The following is an 18,023-nucleotide window of genomic DNA, read 5'->3' on the forward strand; positions in this document are numbered from 1 at the left end:
TGATACTTGATGCCAATTATCAGTTCGCATTCCCCTGTGGTCAGCTCTTGGGCCTGGCCGCTAAGGGTACCCGTTGCTGGCGCCCCACTGCATCGGAAGTTCCGGCTTCCAGTCTAAAGGCAGGCGCCACTAGACCTAGGGTTCAAATAAAGTCGGAGGACAACGCATGATTAAGCAGGAATGGGAGTGAGGGTTATGGACTCAAAAGCAAGGAACCAGAAGGGGACACCAAGCAGAGAACCCCAGACAGCGCTGTTTCTATGCCTGTTGGGAATCCAGGGATGGGTGGGTACAAGCCTGCCCACAGCTAAAGATTCCTCTCCCCAGCCTAAGGGGAGGAGCTACTGGATCCAAAACCCAAGCAATTCTAAGGGACAACTAATGATAAAACAGGGACAGGTCACAGAACTGTAAGTAGAGAGCCAGAGGGAGTTACCAAGCAGAGGACCCCAGACAGCACCCATAGGCTGTTTCTGTAGAGGAGCTGGTTCTCTTCTTTTATTCTAAAGCTTCTTTGAATCCTTTCCTGGCCCAGCCAGAGTGGGGTGCCTTTATCTCAGCATAGTGTCTCTATTCTGCCTCTTCACTTTAACCTATATTAAACACTTTGGCTGCCTACTGGTGCAGTAAATCTCTTCTTGCATGACAGTTCTTAAGCTCCTGTAACTTGATTCTCATCCACAGTAATGAGGCATTTCCTGTGTAACACAGATTATATCCCTAAGACCAAAACATACCTTATAGGACAGTTGCCTTTTGTCTGACATTTCTGAGCAGGGTTAGGTTCCAGATACCATTAATTATTATTATTTGTAGTACAATAGCAGCTTGTGGCCCCAACCAAAATCAGGGACCCATTGTGCTAGGATAGATGAACACACAGTAAGACATAGTCCTTGCCTACCTTCTACACCTTAAGAGGTATAGGTTAGATCCTGTGACTTGTGTCTGCATGGAGCCTCACTTAACTCAATGTGGTTCTGAGTGCAAATCTCCACCCTCATGCAACAAATTGCAGGGCTGGGGGTCTGCACCTTTGTTACTTTAGTGTCACTTAGTGATTGAAGATTTGTTATCACTTGTGCTGTGTGAATTTCTGCAACAAGATAGACTAAGGCCATATGCATCTTATTAAAACAATATTATTGATTAGGAAATAATATTAAAAGATCTTCTAAGTTCTTATATCACACCCATCACTATACTATATGATTTTGACTGAACATACCTAATGTAAACATATCCAGCCCTAACTCTGTCAGAGATCATCTAAAGAGGTACCAACCTATAGATAAGGAAAAGGACGATAACCAGCTTGTATCTTTAGCCTGCTGGTTGTTTCTTACAACCTCATCATAGCTTCCTGCCTACTAAACACTGACTCAGGTTTCAGTCTCTTGGGCCTTGTAATGCACCTCTACCAGTGGTAGCAATGGAAGAAACTGATGCATAGACAATACTTACATGAACTCAGGCATTCCTACCAGTATGTTTTGTAACCCTGCTCTGAGGAGCTGAGGGAATACGAGGAGCACATTACATGCCAGCAATGCCCCTCTGCCATGTACATTGGCCAAACTGGACAGTCTCTACGTAAAAGAATAAATGGACACAAATCAGAAGTCAAGAATTATAACATTCAAAAACCAGTCGGAGAATCAGAAGTCAAGAATTATAACATTCAAAAACCAGTTGCTAATTTTTCTTTGTCACCTATTCTACTGGAACTGAGTTCCTGTGACAGTTGAGAATTGCCCCTTTCCTATTTCCTTTCTTTAAACACTAAAGGAAACAGAGTTTTCCTGACTATCTCATTGCCTCCTGTGGGTTTCTGTTTGTGGCTCTGTGCAAGAAAGCAGCCTTGTACTTGTGTCCTCAAAACTGCTATGTTATTTCTACAGTGAAACTCTATTGGCTTCAGTGCAGTTATAGCAGGGTTGAATTTGATCCTAATTTGTGACTTGATTGTTGAGATTTCCCATTACCTTTAGTATGTCCTGTTCACAAGTTATCTTGGTTTTAGATATTGTCTTATTATGCTGTTCCTTCGGATGTGGTTGTCACTGCAAAATCTTTCCAACAGCTTGCTTCTTTGGGCTAAATTTTCAAAAGTGCCAGCTTGCAGTTACAGTTGTTTGTGCAGAGGCCATAAACTAGAGCTACACTGATGTCCTGTCAGTTTAAATACGCAAAATGGTACAAACATTTGGAACTCAACAATTGTGAGCACAGCAGGTGGGAGCAAAAGCAAGTGGGGAGAGAATTGCACAATTGTCTGTATCTAGCATACATTCATCCACACATCTGATTTCTAGAAAATATAGCACAGAAAGGGAAGGGAAGAGATCGGTCCCTAAGCTGCAAGAGCAGGTGGCAGAAGACCAATTTACTGGGCTGCAGACGACTTAAGGACCCATGGACAGATGTAGTAATTCAAGAATTTCTTTTCCTGTGCATGGCAAGAAGAGGGGAAGTGACCTACTCCCCCAGGAGAGATACAGATGCAAGACTAAATGAAACACAAAAAGGACTGCAGAGGGTGGAGGTGATTACATAAGGAAGTATCATCTGCAGATTGATATAATGTTGAAGTATCCCGTTTGTGGTCACTGTGATCATGCACCCGTCTCCAATGTGGTTACCTCCAAGGATTTAGAGGATAGCATCTAGACAAACAAAATAGCCATGGATGAACAAAAATATCACTAGGTAAAGATAAACACCATTGTCCATACAGGGGACAGCACAGTGCTCAAAGTCATAGGTGGGAGAAGCCTGGTGAAGTAAAACACACAGGAGGGGAAGTGAGGTGTGGATCATTCATGTTGGAGGTGGAGGCACAATACCAATTGCATGTACCTGCATATTGTTCAGGAGGTCACCATTCCTTCAGCCACTGTTGTCCATCCATGCCAGGTATCAGAAGAATACTGGGCAGGCAACAAGCATGTTGCTATGGCAACAATATGCCCTCCCAGGAAGATCACTACAGGCTTCCATGTCACACTGCAGCATGTCACAATAAGCCCACCCCAGCACACACCCTGACCCTGCAGCACTGTGACTCTCCTGTGTTTATTCACAGGGACAAATGCAACAGAGCCGATCCAAAAAAAGGACAATTTAGAAGGAATGTGTGACCCTAAGAACACCCCAGTGTCAGAGGGCTCCCTGGTATGCAGGAGTGAGTCTCAGCTGGCCTGACCAGCTCAGTGTACATCACACAGTATTGTCATGCTATTAATTTAATAGGTGTCTTGTAGTATATCACTGGAAAACTAATATCTCACTGATCATTAATAGCCTTATGTGAAGTAGGTATCATTAACGTATAAAGAATTATATGTGTACTGGAAATATGTTCTTAAAATCTGCTTGGCCCTAGACAAAGGAATGTGGTTTTGTCTACTCGAATGTCGGTTTCCAATGTAAATTGAGCAAGGAGAGATCATGGGAGCACATTTACAAAAAAGGTGAACAAAGCGATTAAATTAGCAAGTGGGGGAGATAGCCACTTAACCATCACGATATGGGGAGGAGACTGCAAAAACTAACATTGTGTCCGCTCCCGTAGGGACATAGCGAGCTGAACCCCCAGGAGGGCTTCCTGGCTTTGAAAACAAAGGTAAACTTTCAGAATGTAAACAGAGAGAAAAAGCCATTTTGGCATCCTTCACCTAAAAAGACAAAGAAACCAAACACTTTGAGCTATTCATTGGCTTCTGTGTAAAAACTGGCCAACCATGCTGGAAGTCTGGGGGTGAGAAAACTACTTTGAACAAAAGACTCCAGTTTGTTAATTTAGGTTTTGGTCTTAAAAATGTATGTTTGTTTGTTTGTAGCCAATTCATTTTACTTGATATTATTTAAAAATCTATTCTTTGTTAATAAATGTAATCTTATTTTATTAAACAACTGTCTTAGTGTAGTGTTTCAAACTGAGGAGTAAAATCTTCAGCCAAACTAACAAGCTGGTGCTGTGGACTGTCTCTTTAAAGGAGCAACACACTTGATAAGGTTTTGTGACTGCTACAGTGAGAGGGGCTGAGCACGACAGAGGAGACAGTTCTGGGGACACTCAGGACTGGAAGGGCTGTTAGTGTCACCCTACAAGGAGTAACCAGGCTGGTGGAAGCTATGGTGAGGCTGTAAGCAGGCTGCTGATGCCAAAGCTGCACAGCATAGCGGCATCTAGGGTTACAGAGCAGGGAGTGACACAACCTCTTACTGGTCTGGGTGAAACCCCCAGAGCGTCACAGAATGATGTCAGGAAGAGCTGCATTATAGTTTATTTCTGGGGGATTTGCAGTGTGAGTTATGATCCATAACTTGGGCCTTGACTCCTGCACAAGGGAAATGTGCATATCAATGTGCATATGTGTTTACCATGTGCGAGACTGGTTGATATGCACATTTCCCTTGTGCATATCAACCAGTCTCGCACATGGTAAACGCATAACCAAGACTCCTAAGGTTACTGTAGCTAAATTATCTGTATTTACCCAGGCTCTAGCACTCCACCCAGTCCCAAACTCCCCAGCTAGTCCAGAGAACCTGCCAATGGAGGAGTTGTGACATTCTTCTGAGTACTAGGTCAGTTTTTCTGTGATGATGTAATTAGCATGGTAGGTAATCTGCACATGTATAGAGTAGAGCTTTTTTCTGTCCCTGAAGGGGGTTTCAGTGGCTGAAGGTCCCCTTAGGGGGAACACGAGTACAGCATTCATCACAGATGACCACATCTTATAGGACTTGCCATCTGTTGGTGGGAGGAAATCAATATAAATTAAACTGTTGAGAATGGCATGAAGAAACTGATTAACGTGGGTGTAGATGACAGACTGGTTTATTCCTGTGATGGCCACCATTCAGTCTCTGAAATACTCCCGTTGTGAAGGAATCCCAGAGCTGAGGTGATTTTGACTACTACAGTTAAAGTATGGCTCTTCTGTGTTTGAGTCTCAAAACCAGGGCAACACTGCAGAGAAATGCAGGACAACTGCAGAGTTAAACTTGTATCTTCAGATGATTTCTTCCTCAGATAAATCCAAGAAGCCTTCTCCACCTCTCCCCTTGTGGGTCCTGTTAGCAGAGTACAGTTTGATTCTTTCTTTTGCCTGGCTCCTTTGGGCCCCCTCCTTCACCTTCTCTGATCTTTCTTCCTTCAGGGACCTCAGTGTCCGCTGTCACCCAAAATGTTTACAGGCTCCATGCTATCTCTGTCACCAATTGACAGTTGGTTCTAGTTTCCCAACATCTGCCCCACAAAACATGGTGGGGTTAATAAGGTAAGTGTGGGCTTCTCACTGGATACAGATTAGGGAAAATTCTGCTTCTCCCAGTGTGATTGGTTGAAAATTCCATGGTGTGGACATTTTTCTTACCCCCACTCCTGGCAAATATAATTCACTTGTGCCTCCACTGCACCGAGCTGAAAATATTCAGCAACCCAAGTTCTACTTACACCTGTAAATGTGGGTGCAAGAGCCCATTTTAACGGTGCAAAGCTTTTGAAAATGTAGCCTTACTGCGTTACAAGTTCATAACATTCTTCTCTTTACTTATAGGTGTCGTTGCTAAATTCTACTAGAATTAGTACTGTGTGGTGGATTGGTTCATTCTGGTGTTTGTATTAACTTTTATCAGTGGTGTTTTCTTGTTTTGACATTGCTTTTGAAGAGGACTACAACCACTGAAAATATAACACTTCAGATACCCAGGGAAATGATCTTTGAATCCTTGCCTGTAGCTGGACATCCTTCAAAAATGTTTGGTCAGTGACTCGGGGATTTCCACTGGAACTGTTACTATGAATCACTTAGCTCCTGACCTTTGCAAGGAGAGAAACTAGAAATAAAAATGACCTTTTATGTTGCCTAGTCCAGTCTGTTCCTCTAGCAATGCAGGCTTGTTCCCTATAGCACCTTTTCCAGTGCTTTGTTCAATACAGTTTTGAATTATTTAAAGTAGTATTTCCCAAATGTTTGAAAGCTTCAGGAAAATGAAGCCAATTGCATCCCTCCTGCAGTCCTGCCATAAGTTCTTAACACCCTACAACTTTTATGTATACATCTTCTGTGCCTCATGCTTTTGCAAACACTGGTATAGATCTTGATAATATGACACTGCATTATCACAGTGTCACCCACTGGCCCTAATTAAGTGCAAGGCCCCCCAAACACATGGGATGGGTGTGTTTTAGAAGTCTGCAACATATACCCGTTAAATATACTGTGTGATTGTTATCAGGGTAAAGCATTAATTAATAAAGTTACAAATAACCACAAATGTTTCCCTAGGGCTTGCTATAAAGGGAAGCTATTGTGAAGAAGGCTACCAGAGGGGTTATGGAGAAAACATATTTAAGAAAAAGTTATGACAGGAAAAGTTAAAGGGCAGTGGGGACTGAGTGATATGAACCCATTCAAACTCGCTCTATTTATACCTTGGTTTCCTTGGAGTAGAAAAAGAAAACTGGGCCAGATTTCCAGCTGGTGTAAATCAGTGTAACTGTGGACATCATTGGAGATATGCTGACTTAAAACAGCTGAGGATCTATCCTTAAAAGCTTTGGAAAGGAAATCAAATTGTAGGGGTAACAACATTGCAAGAATTCCTTTGTTGCATCAGAAATGAGATTCTCTGGGATCTCTTCCCCAATCCCTCCACTTATTCCCTTCACCATCCTTTGAAGGCTCCACATCTCATCAAGTCTCTCTTAGGGTGACCAGATAGCAAGTATGAAAAATCAGGACGGGGGTGAGGGGTAATAGAAGCCTATATAAGAAAAAGACCCAAAAATCAGGACTGTCCCTATAAAATCGGGACATCTGGTCACGCTAGTCTCTCTTCAGCTGAACAGGGCCAGATGTGGTTTTTTCAGCAGCATGTCACTGTCAGAACAGACATTGGGCAGTGTCCCTTTGAGAAGAAATCAGTTTACAACATGAGATACTGTTGTGCAACTACGTAATGTGTCAAAATGTTAATGAACCTTGTTAAACTCCACTGGACCTTAGCTCCAATGGTATGATTTATAAGAAATGACTCCTCTGTTGCTGGAATACAAAGGTCACTACCCTGCTAAATCAAACAATGTTCTTTGGACAGATTTTTAGTTGGTGAAATGTACTGCAAACAGTTGCCATGGTCCGCCAAAGTTATACAGCAGGGGTCAGCAACCTATGGCATGCGTGCCAAAGATGGCAGCGTGCCATTAAAAATCTTGCCCGGCCCGGCCTGCTCTTCTCTGCCCCCCGCCCACCGCTCTCTCCTTGCAGGGCTGGCAAACTTCCCCCCGCCTCTTCCCTCAGCGCGCTGGGTTCCTGCCCCTCCTCCTCTCCCTCCCTGCCGCCGATCAGTTGAGGACCCTTGTTATGGAGGGGAGAGGGAAAAGTGGAGCCGCAGCGCACTCTCTGCTCCAGGGACCTTGGGGAAGGGGGTGGAATCGGCATATCCCCTCCAGCCCCCTGCCATGAGCCACTCAGGGCAGGGGGCTGGGAGCACCCCCACGACCCCAGCCCACCGCCCTGACCCCTGCACCTCCCCCACACACCCCAGCCCTCTGCCCTGACCCCTGAACCCCTCCAGAACCCCAGCCCTGACTCCGGCACCCCCCACACATCCCCAGCCCCCCCAGCTCCCTGCCCTGACTCCTGCACCCACCACACATACCCAGCCCCTCGACACCCCATGATCCGACACTTGCACCCCCCACATCCCCACCCCCACCCTGAGCACCAAACGGGAGCTCCTGCACACACACCCCACACAAACATTCCCACCTGCAGCCCTCGCACCAAATGGGAGCTGCCCAGGTAAGCGCTCCTTCCCCAACCCTGAGCCCCCTCCCTCATTCTAGCTCCTGGCCAGACCCTGCACCCCAACCCCCAGCCTGCTCCTTCACCCCCAGCCCTGTTCTCAGCACACTCCCACCCTCATCTCAGTGCAGAGAGAGAGGAAGAGAATGGCTAGCACCAGGGAGAAGGTAGGTACCTACTCTATGTGGACAGGACCGGGACCCCAGACCGGCAGCGGGCTGAGCAGGGCCAGCAGCTGGGATCCTGGTTGGCAGGAGCCCGTGGAGGGAACCCCAGACTGGCAGCGGGCTGAGCGGCAGCAGGCTGAGCTGCTCAGCCCACTGCCGGTCTGGAGTCCCGGCTGCCGGCCCCGCTCAGCCCACTGCTGGTCTGGGGTTCTGGCTGCCGGCCCCTTGCCAGCCGGGGTCCCGGCCACAGGCCCTGCTCAGCCTGCTGCCGGCCTAGGGTGAATGGAACCCCAAGCCAGCAGCGGGCTAAGCGGGCCGGCGGTGTAAGATCAGCATTTTAATTTAATTTTAAATGAAGCTTCTTAAACATTTTGAAAACCTTGTTTACATACGACAACAGTTTAGTTATATAATATAGAGACTTATGGAGAGAGATCTTCTAAAAAAACGTTAAAATGTATTATTGGCACGTGAAACCTTAAATTAAAGTGATTAAATGAAGACTCGGCACACCACTTCTAAAGGTTGCTGACCCCTGTTATACAGCATGTATCTGAGGTGGCATGGTCTTGCTAGTGGAACATAGAACTGCAAATCAGGGGAGCAAGTTTCTATACCCAGCTGTAACACTAACTCAGTGTATCTTTGGACTAGTCACTTGATTTCTCAGTGTTATCTGTAAAAAGTTTCACAGAAATGTTGTGGGGTTTAATCAGTTTGCTTAATTAATCAAAGGCTTAATTAATGCTCATAAAGTTCTTCGAAGTCCTCTGATGGAAGATGCTCTGTAAACAATACATTCTTAGTGATAATGTAGTGCTATTCGTCCATAGATCTTAAAGTGCTTTACAAAGGAGGGTTTCCCAGTTTCACAGATGGGAAAACGGAGGTAGAGATAATATAACTATTAATTAATATTTATTATTGTTGTTATTATATTATTATTATTTATTAGTCATTGTTATTTATAAGAATAAACTGTCAGTTGTAGGCTTCTTGTTCATCAGGACTGGCTCTAGGCACCAGCAAAGCAAGCACGTGCTTGGGGAGGCACAATTCCAGGGGCCGCATTCCGGCCATCCCTTTCTTTTTTCTTTTTTTTTTTTTGCTTGGGCAGTTGCGCTCTCGGCGCTTTGGGCGGCAAATTTTTTGCTTGGGGTGGCAAAAAACCTAGAGCTGGCTCTGTTGTTTATACAGTTTTAGCTAGGATAATTAAAGCACTCACTCTGTTCAGAGTGGGTTTCATGGATGTTGTAGAGAGAGGTGGATCAAAACACAATACTAAGATTTGACCAAGTGCCATCAGATTTTGGGGAAGATTTAATTCTGATCCAAAGTTTTTGCTCAGGCCTAGCTATAACTGTATATCAATATATTTGTGCAACACAGGTACAAGGGATGCCTGACCCAAGGTGAAAGTTGGCCTGGTCACCATGAAGATGGACAAAGAGGGAAGCATGTAAGCAATCCCTGGCCAACTGCTGCACTTCCATGGCATTCCAGTTGGGACAGAAGTGATTGCAAAGAGTAGAGAGAACAGCTGCATTCAAAACAAAGCTCATGGCTGACTCCAGAGCAGACCAATCACCAGGGGAGAGGCTACTGGCAAAGAGGTCTCCTGATTGGAGGGTCCCAGACTGGCCCAAATCTACTCTACATTGAGCTATTTAAACCACTGTAAGGCCTTTCTACATTGCTCCCACTCTCTGAGGTGCTCTGTTGTTTAGGAGTGATGGCTTTAAATTCAAAATGCAGAGGACTGACATTGGAGACAGCAGTAAAGATAGGATGTAAATTTCACCTCTGGTGGAAATTCTGTTCCTGATGTCAAAATGTTAATTGCTGTGTAGTCTGTTATGAGATACTTTTTCCAGGGCAGCTGGTTTATTCGCAGTTAGTAAACAACCATTGTTTTTTGGCACTGATTTGAAATTCTACTTTGATATTGTCATCTAAGATTTTAAGGCCCCATTGGCCAAACTCTCTTTTTGACCCAAACCCTGAGCTCAGAACACAGCCTGAACATCTGCACTATATGCTGAAGAGTTCACTCGGGGCTGAGAGGGGGAAGAAGGCAACTTCCCTCTGGGCTGTAGAGTGGCACAACAGCTGCTTTTCAATGGCTATTCTGTTTCAGGGCTTGAGTAACCACCTGTGTTGCTTGTGGTCCTCTGAGCGGCAGAATGGTCCGTGGATTGGTGCGGAGGTGGCTCTACCAGCTCCAGACACCCCAGATCTTTCATGTGCAATAACATGGAGGGGCCACCCCGACACAGGGATTTTGGGGCAGGCAGGGTCCCCATCCCCTGCTGTGCTATGCAGTGGCACTGCGCTCATTCTACTGCTAGAGGGCAGTGGTCTGCAGTGGTGGGAAAGGCAAGTTTTGGCCCTTTGTGCATACAACCAGTTTTTGATCTATTGGTCACTCTTCCTTTTGCCATTCTGTCACTGGACCCTGGTTAAAGGTGCCCCTTCCTCATTGCCAGCAAACAGGGGAATAACTGCCTGCTCAGGGCTTAAACCAGTGCTCACTGAAGTCAGTGGAAAGGTTCCTATTAACATTAATGGATGCTGGATCAAATCTTCAGCTCCTGAGGCCTTGTCTTTACTCAGAAATAAAAGGTGTTTTCTCAACTGAGTTAACTAACTCAAGATAAAATCCTAGTGCAGACAAGGCAGTTTGTAGGTTTCACATGACTTAACAGACTGAATTAAAGACTGTGGGAGTGTGACAGGTTGCCTGGCTCTTTATGACAAGCTGGGCTCAATCTTGCCTGTGACCTAGCTAAGTGTGATGGAGATTTAGTTATAATGACTGACCCCAACTGTGGCTTTTCAGACAGATGACTACTTAAACAGAGCTGTGAACATGCTCTTGCGGGAGAAGAGGAGCTATATCTCTGGAAAGAGTCTAGTGAAGAACTACAGGGAGCAGGTCAGGCTTGAGAACTTGCTGAGAGTGATCCATCTGATTTCCAGGATCCTTAGTCCCCAAACCATACGTGCTCCTCCCACATTTCCTAAATACAAGATGATCCAGGGTTCTCCCCAGGGCTTGAATTGGGCTGGGTAGGCCACCTGGTACTTTTTATTAGGCTGCCATTTTGTGAATGCCAGTTTTCTCATAGTAACAGGTTGAGGTAAAGATCTGGGGAAGCCTAGGGTTTATCTTGATGTGCTAACTTGTGTTGGCACTGCCTTACCTTCACTAGAATTTTACCTCACCTTAGTTACCATATGTTAACTAATATGAAGAAAGAACACACCTTTTTGCCTGATGAAAACAAGGCCAGCATTTCATCCTATGCTTCTCTATGCTCGGAAGACATAGCCTTAGAGGTGTGACCTCTTCCATTCACCTCAATGAGGCTTTAAGTCAAATATCCATTCATTATAATTTCCCTGTGAATATTGTTAGCTGCTTCATTGCTGACCAAAGCAAGGAGGAGTCTGTAGACTCTATATGAGAAACCTTCCATTTTGGTGCCCAGGAGGAATGGAGTCCCATCAAGGGGGTGCTGAGCCCCGCAGAATCCACCTCACCAAAGAAGAGCCAGCAGAGCATGAGCAATCAGTCTGAACATTTGTGAAATCTCTGTGAGGAGCAACTCACTTGGATAGCTCAAGCAAGTGGAAATTGGCCTGTGGACAGAGTTTGGGAAAGTACCACTATCTCACAAACACTACCCAACTGGAGCCCAGGTTCTCCTGTTCTTCATTACATTAATTGCCAAGTCTCCAGTGACTTTTGTAACAGTTACTGCTCTTTTTTCCGCTTGTCAAAATCCCTGCTCTAGCTACACAATCTTGGTAGCACTGTGCATGCAGGTTTTTGGCTAATCTGCTCAACAAAAAAAATTTGCCCACTGTGTAGAGTCAAAATGCACCCCCATCCTGGGGCGTGGCTTTCTTTAGAAAGAAAACAATAAGATAACAAAGCACCCCTCCACCCTTCTCCCCAGATTTGATGGCTCTTAGGGTTTCTCCCTCAAAACTGCTCAGGTTAAATCCTAGATCTTCCCTTTCTAAAGAACCAGGCTTACTGGATGTGGAAGGTAAGAAACCATGTGCTTCAGTGGGTAAAAAGAACCCACTCACTCTTTTCCTGCAGCATCAACACCTGCTAATATGGTGGGGACTGGGGTACGTCAGGCTTGTTGCAGAGCCTTACTATGACTGTGTCATATTTAATCACTGCACCTTTTGCTGACTTCTCTGTACCTTTCTCCTTGCCATTTGCAAAAGTCCTAAGGCCTCCTGTATCAGAACCAATGTCCATTGATCACCAAAGATGACAAGGAAAGGGAACAGTTTGAGTAACTAATGACAACAATCCCCACCCTAACCCCCTTTCTTTATCAGTTGCCTGCATAGTAACCTCACTTATACAAATACTGAGGACATAAATATTCAGGTAACAAATGTATAATCCTTGACCTTTCAAGCCCTTTACAACTACCAGATATCCAATGTCAATGGCCTAACTCTTGTTATATCCCTCCAGTAGGCCTTCACTAACAATGCCATTTTTCCTATCAAGTTAGAGGATCATGGAGCCTGCAACAGAAACAAACATTACAGATATCTTCACAAACATATCTGCAAACCCTTCCCTCTCACATGCCTAAGAAGTTGCTGGCGTGAGGGTTCCATTTTACAATTTAAAAAAACCTTTGGCTGTTACAACAGCCTCCCAAATATGATCATCCTTTCAGAATTGGCTGTGTCCTTCTCAGCCGCCACCACCACTTACCATCTTGCATCTCCGAGAAGATTTTATAAGTATCAGCTTTTCCTTACCTGTTCTCCACCTCTGATCTCCTATGTTGATATTTTTCCATCCTCCAATTTGTAATGAAGATTTAGGCATCTCTTATTTTAAAGAAAAAAATCTTGGGTCCTTCAGCCAAAACTTATTGCAAAAAGAATCATACTAATATTTTCCGTTTCTTTGTAAACTTATTTTTCCCAAAAGGAACTCAGTTGTATCAATAAGATCCTAGCAACCTCAGATCTGTCATTTTAATTATGCCATAAAAACCATTAAATCTAGGAACTATTAACTAATGGGAGTTACAGCTGTAAATTCCTCATACACTGGAGGAAGCCATGCGTAATTCTCATTCTCCACTATTAACTCTCTGCATCACTACATATTTCTAAATTCACTCTGCTTTCTTCAGGCACATTGATGGCGCTTTCTACAGAGAACTGGAACAGCATCATCCTCTACAATAAAAATACTTTGCTTTTACAATAGATGGGCCAGGTGTGCCTGGAGCAGTTGGGAAAGGAGATTGCAATGCTGGTTCTGATCCATTTTTACAAGCTTATGCTCCTCAGTAGGTCAAGCATTGGTCTGCTCCCTAGTGTAAATTAGTGTAGCTGAGGACCATAACAATTGTTATCTATAGTACAGTAGCACAGAGAGGCCCTAGCTCAGAACAGGGGCCCATTATGCAAAGTATTGTACAAACATATAGTGAGAAACAGTCCCTGCGCTAAAGACCTTACTGTCTAAAGAGATTAGGCAGACAAAGGGTGGGCAAAGGGAAGTATTATCCCAGTTTTTACAAATGGGAAACTGAAGCACAAAGATTAAATGCTGATCCAAAGCCCCTTGAAGTCAATGACCTCAAGGGTCTTTCAATCACCCCCTAATTTTATTAAGATGATGTTTTAAAAAAGTGAATGGTACAGAGTTGAAGCATAGAAGTTTCTTGTTATCAGGAAATAACATACAGATTATCAAGAGGTGTGAAGTTTGGTTTAGGATCGGATGGCATAAGGAATACATAATCTGCAATATCCCCGATTGGGGGTAAAAGGTTGACGGGTCAAAGTACAGACACTGAGATATGAGGGTATGTTGTTCATATAATGGCTATGTTCAGATGTGAAGTATAATGAGTGGATATGATGATGAGGATGGATTGACCCTCATTTGGTGAGATTTAACGTTCAGTGAGTTTATGGTTCCAGTTCATATGGTCCAATGGACAAAGTCTCTCGGTCCCTTTCTCATAGTTGATGCACGATGTCACTCCAGCTCACATCTCCTGGTACTGTCGGTGGTCAGTGATGTGTTCGATGTAGATGTCCCTGGACCATCGGATGATGTCTGAGACCATGAAGTGCCACATGAGCCGTGCGTAGTGTCGACCAATCCCGCAGGCCCACAACACACGCCATTGTAAACCCCGGTCTGTGGGACCCAGGCTTGCAGACTTGATGTTTAGAAGCCCATGCTTGAGCAGTCACCCTGCTGTGTCAATCTGGGCTTACAGTTGCTGGACCTGGGTCTCACAGCTATGCTATCATGTCCACACTGCACGATAAAGACCTTCTGACTTGAATCTGCAGCTTAAGATGCATCCACACTGCAAAATGACAGGGCTTGGACTAGGACTTGGCCTCTGACTCACCCCTATAGCAGGTCCTGAGTGCTTACTGACCCAAGACAGACTGATTTCTGTGGGGGTTGAAGTGGGGCTTGGGCTAGAACCTAAGCCAGGGCCCAGGCTTAGTGCCCAATGTAGAGATATCTTAAAGTGACATGCCAGAAGTCACACACACAGTCTGTGGAAGAGCTGGAAACTGAGCCTGACCACTGGGCTATTAAGTATAAGGGGGACACTACTTCCGCATTTTGGGGGGGAGGTTGTTTTTTTTTGTGAAACTGGCTCTTCATTTCCTTTGCTTTTATTAAAAATAACCCAAATGCAATGTTTTGTTTAACTCAAAATGAAATTGTTACGATTTTTTTGATTTGCCAAAAATTTTGAAAAATTCCAGTTTTTGTTCTAGTTGAACCACTTTTTTTTTTTAAACTGCCCATGAATTGAAAAAATCAGTTATTCACAAGCTTTCTACTCCTGGTCTCCCATAGTACATACCAACTTTTTATGTGATTAGACCTCTAATATTATCCAAATTAGATGCAGATTTTGGGCTCCTGGTAAATTTCCAACACAGTCTGTATTTAGGTTAAAAACGGAGAGTCCCTGCGCTAAAGGCTCAAGTAATAGCTAGTTATACAAATGTATAAGTATTATTCATGTTGATCTTTTTGACTTAACTTGACTGCATTTTGATACCTTCTTTGATTCTCTTCACCCCTACATTTCTGACCTGTTTTTCCTAGGAAGCCTTTTTCAAAGTATAAAAATAAAGTTGAACCAAGTAAAGTTGTTCTCTTCCTTAATGACACAGATTATTTTAGGAGAGTCTATTCTACTCCTTTCTTCAACATCTTAACTTTAACTCCACCCCTGGAGGTGTTGTCCAGGTCTCTTACATTCTTCCTAGGGACATATCACTGGCATGCCTTTCTGAGTAATAGTCAAATATGGCTATTCTCTCTGGAGAACTCTGTGTTAGTGCTTGGACCATACTTACAGCTGAACTGAAGTGAAATGGATTCAAAGAACATTCCAAAATGCCTCACAATTACTGCAGAACTAATGTTTGGTTTTATGAAAAAGGAAAGATACAGTATTTGAATGGTAGGCTATTTTCAAAGCATTTCAGTTTCTGCATAACATGTTTCATGTATGTGATTTCAGCGTTATAAGTATTTGCTACATTTTTATATGGTCTGAAAAGTGATTTGTATGCAGCTGTCTATGACTTTACAATAGATTTGTAATTGTTGTAATGCGTACAGAATTCACTGTAGACATGAATGTTTTTCTTACAAAGTTAAAACATTATTTCCAAAAAATACTTCTTATTTCTTATTACTGACTTCTAAGAAAATATTAGTATCAGAATAATCTATGGGTATTGTTTAAATATACGGAAAATATTTTATTTAGATATACTCAGTGTTAAATTATATGTTTACGTCATTTGGATTTACAGTAAAATATGATGGATTTTTAAACCCACTATTGCTCACATTGCATCCGATGAAGTGAGCTGTAGCTCACAAAAGCTTATGCTCAAATAAATTGGTTAGTCTCTAAGGTGCCACAAGTACTCCTTTTCTTTTTGCGAATACAGACTAACATGGCTGTTACTCTGAAACCATTGATTTAAATGAAATTTATATAATTTACATTGATGAGAACAGGAGCAGGACTTTTAAAGAAAAAAATCAAGAACAACCATGGAATGAAATGTATCCCAACTATACATATAAAATGATGGGGTCTAAATTAGCTGTTACCACTCAAGAAAGAGCTGTTGGAGTCATTGTGGATAGTTCTCTGAAAACATCCACTCAATGTGCAGCGACAGTCAAAAAAGCGAACAGCATGTTGGGAATCATTAAGAAATGGATAGATAATAAGACAGAAAATATCCTATTGCCTCTATATAAATCCATGGTACGCCCACATCTTGAATACTGCGTGCAGATGTGGTCGCCCCATCTCAAAAAAGATATATTGGACTTGGAAAAGGTTCAGAAAAGGGAACAAAAATGAGTAGGGGTATGGAACAGCAGCCCTATGAGGAGAGATTAATAAGACTGGGACTCTTCAGCTTGGAAAAGAGATGACTGAAGGGAGATATGATAGAGGTCTATAAAATCATGACTGGTGTAGAGAAAATAAATAAGGAAGTGTTATTTACTCCTTCTCATAACACAAGAACTAGGGGTCACCAAATGAAATTAATAGGCAGCAGGTTTAAAACAAACAAAAGGAACTATTTTTTCATACAACGTACAGTCAACCTGTGGAACTCCTTGCCAGAGGATGTTGTGAAGGCCAAGATAAGAGCAGGGTTCAAAAAAGAACTAGATAAATTCATGGAGGATAGGTTCATCAATGGCTATTAGCCAGGATGGGCAGGGATGGCGTCCCTAGCCTCTGTTTGCCAGAAGCTGGGAATGGGTGATAGGGGATGGATCACTTGATGATTACCTGTTCTGTTCATTCCCTCTGCACCGGGGTACCTGGCATTGGCCACTGCTGGAAGACAGGATACTGGTTTAGATGGACCTTTGGTCTGACCCAGTATGACCGTTCTTATGTTCTTATGAAAAGGTGTCTGATGTTTCTTCTAACATTTGAATGTTGATGCCTATATTAAAGTTGATGTTGAATGTCTAGTAGCTGATGCAATATTTGTTTTCCCTACTCCATTCAGTTATACAGCACTGTTTCTTATTCTGTATTTGGAAAGTGTGTAGCATATTCTGGGCACTTCTACCATATAAATACATAATAAAAAGAGGTAACAAGCCTTTGTGATGGTGCTAATTATTGTACACTTTAGATGCCCTGTGACATGCTTCCGGCACATCCAAGGAGTGCATTAAACAGCACCTAGTGTTTTCATCTAACCATTCAAATTAGCTAATAGAACAAACCAAAAAATGTGAACAAGGTGCAAACAGACATTGTGGCCTCAATGCAACAAAGCATTTGAGTAGCCACTGAGGCCACTCACATACTTAAAGTTAAGTGCATAGTTAAGTGCTTTGCTCTGAATTGAGGCCTACATACCAAAGACATATTATGCACCTGCTACAAGGAAGCTCCAAGCATCTGTGTATGGCATTGTGGAAGAGGTGCAACAATCCTGATCTGCTCTGCTGACGATAAGGAGTGCTATGTGTGGATGTAATGCAGCATAAGCAACCAAAATAGGATAACTAGTGTGGATGTGTTACAGTATTCCCATCTGCAACAACACAGTTTGGATGAGTCTACAGGACCTGTAATTCCCCACCGATGCAGCTCCACTGCTGGTAGCAATGTTGGGGACCCTAGAGTAGATGAGTCATCAGATGCTGCTGTTGTTTTTACCACCAGGTCATGTAACCCTGCTCAGAGCATGTCAAACATCTGTGCCAGTCAACAACATCTATGTGATGGTGCTCCCAGTTTTGCCTACACTACCTCTTCTACTGTAGTTACTGCTGATGGAACTACACAAGAGCTGAACTATGGGTCCAAATTTTGCTAAGGCAATGCCTTAGAAATTACTCTGTTGCTAGAAGTGGTTTTTGACAACAGTCTCCCTGGACCAATATTGAAAACAGTGTAAATGCTAGTGTAGACCAGACAGTATTGTAAACAGTTTT

At 43.4% G+C, this 18,023-nt stretch overlaps 1 long non-coding RNA gene across 1 annotated transcript; it reads left to right on the top strand.

The window, feature by feature from the left end:
• Positions 1 to 7,342: 7,342 nt before the first annotated feature.
• LOC142072219 (uncharacterized) lies at positions 7,343 to 15,954 on the top strand. Its single transcript, XR_012668633.1, has 2 exons — positions 7,343 to 7,987; positions 9,377 to 15,954. It is a non-coding gene; the product is annotated as an uncharacterized LOC142072219 (long non-coding RNA).
• The last annotated feature ends 2,069 nt before the right edge of the window (positions 15,955 to 18,023 follow it).

This window comes from Caretta caretta, chromosome 5 (assembly GCF_965140235.1).
Source record: "Caretta caretta isolate rCarCar2 chromosome 5, rCarCar1.hap1, whole genome shotgun sequence".
Lineage (NCBI taxonomy): Eukaryota > Metazoa > Chordata > Testudines > Cheloniidae > Caretta > Caretta caretta.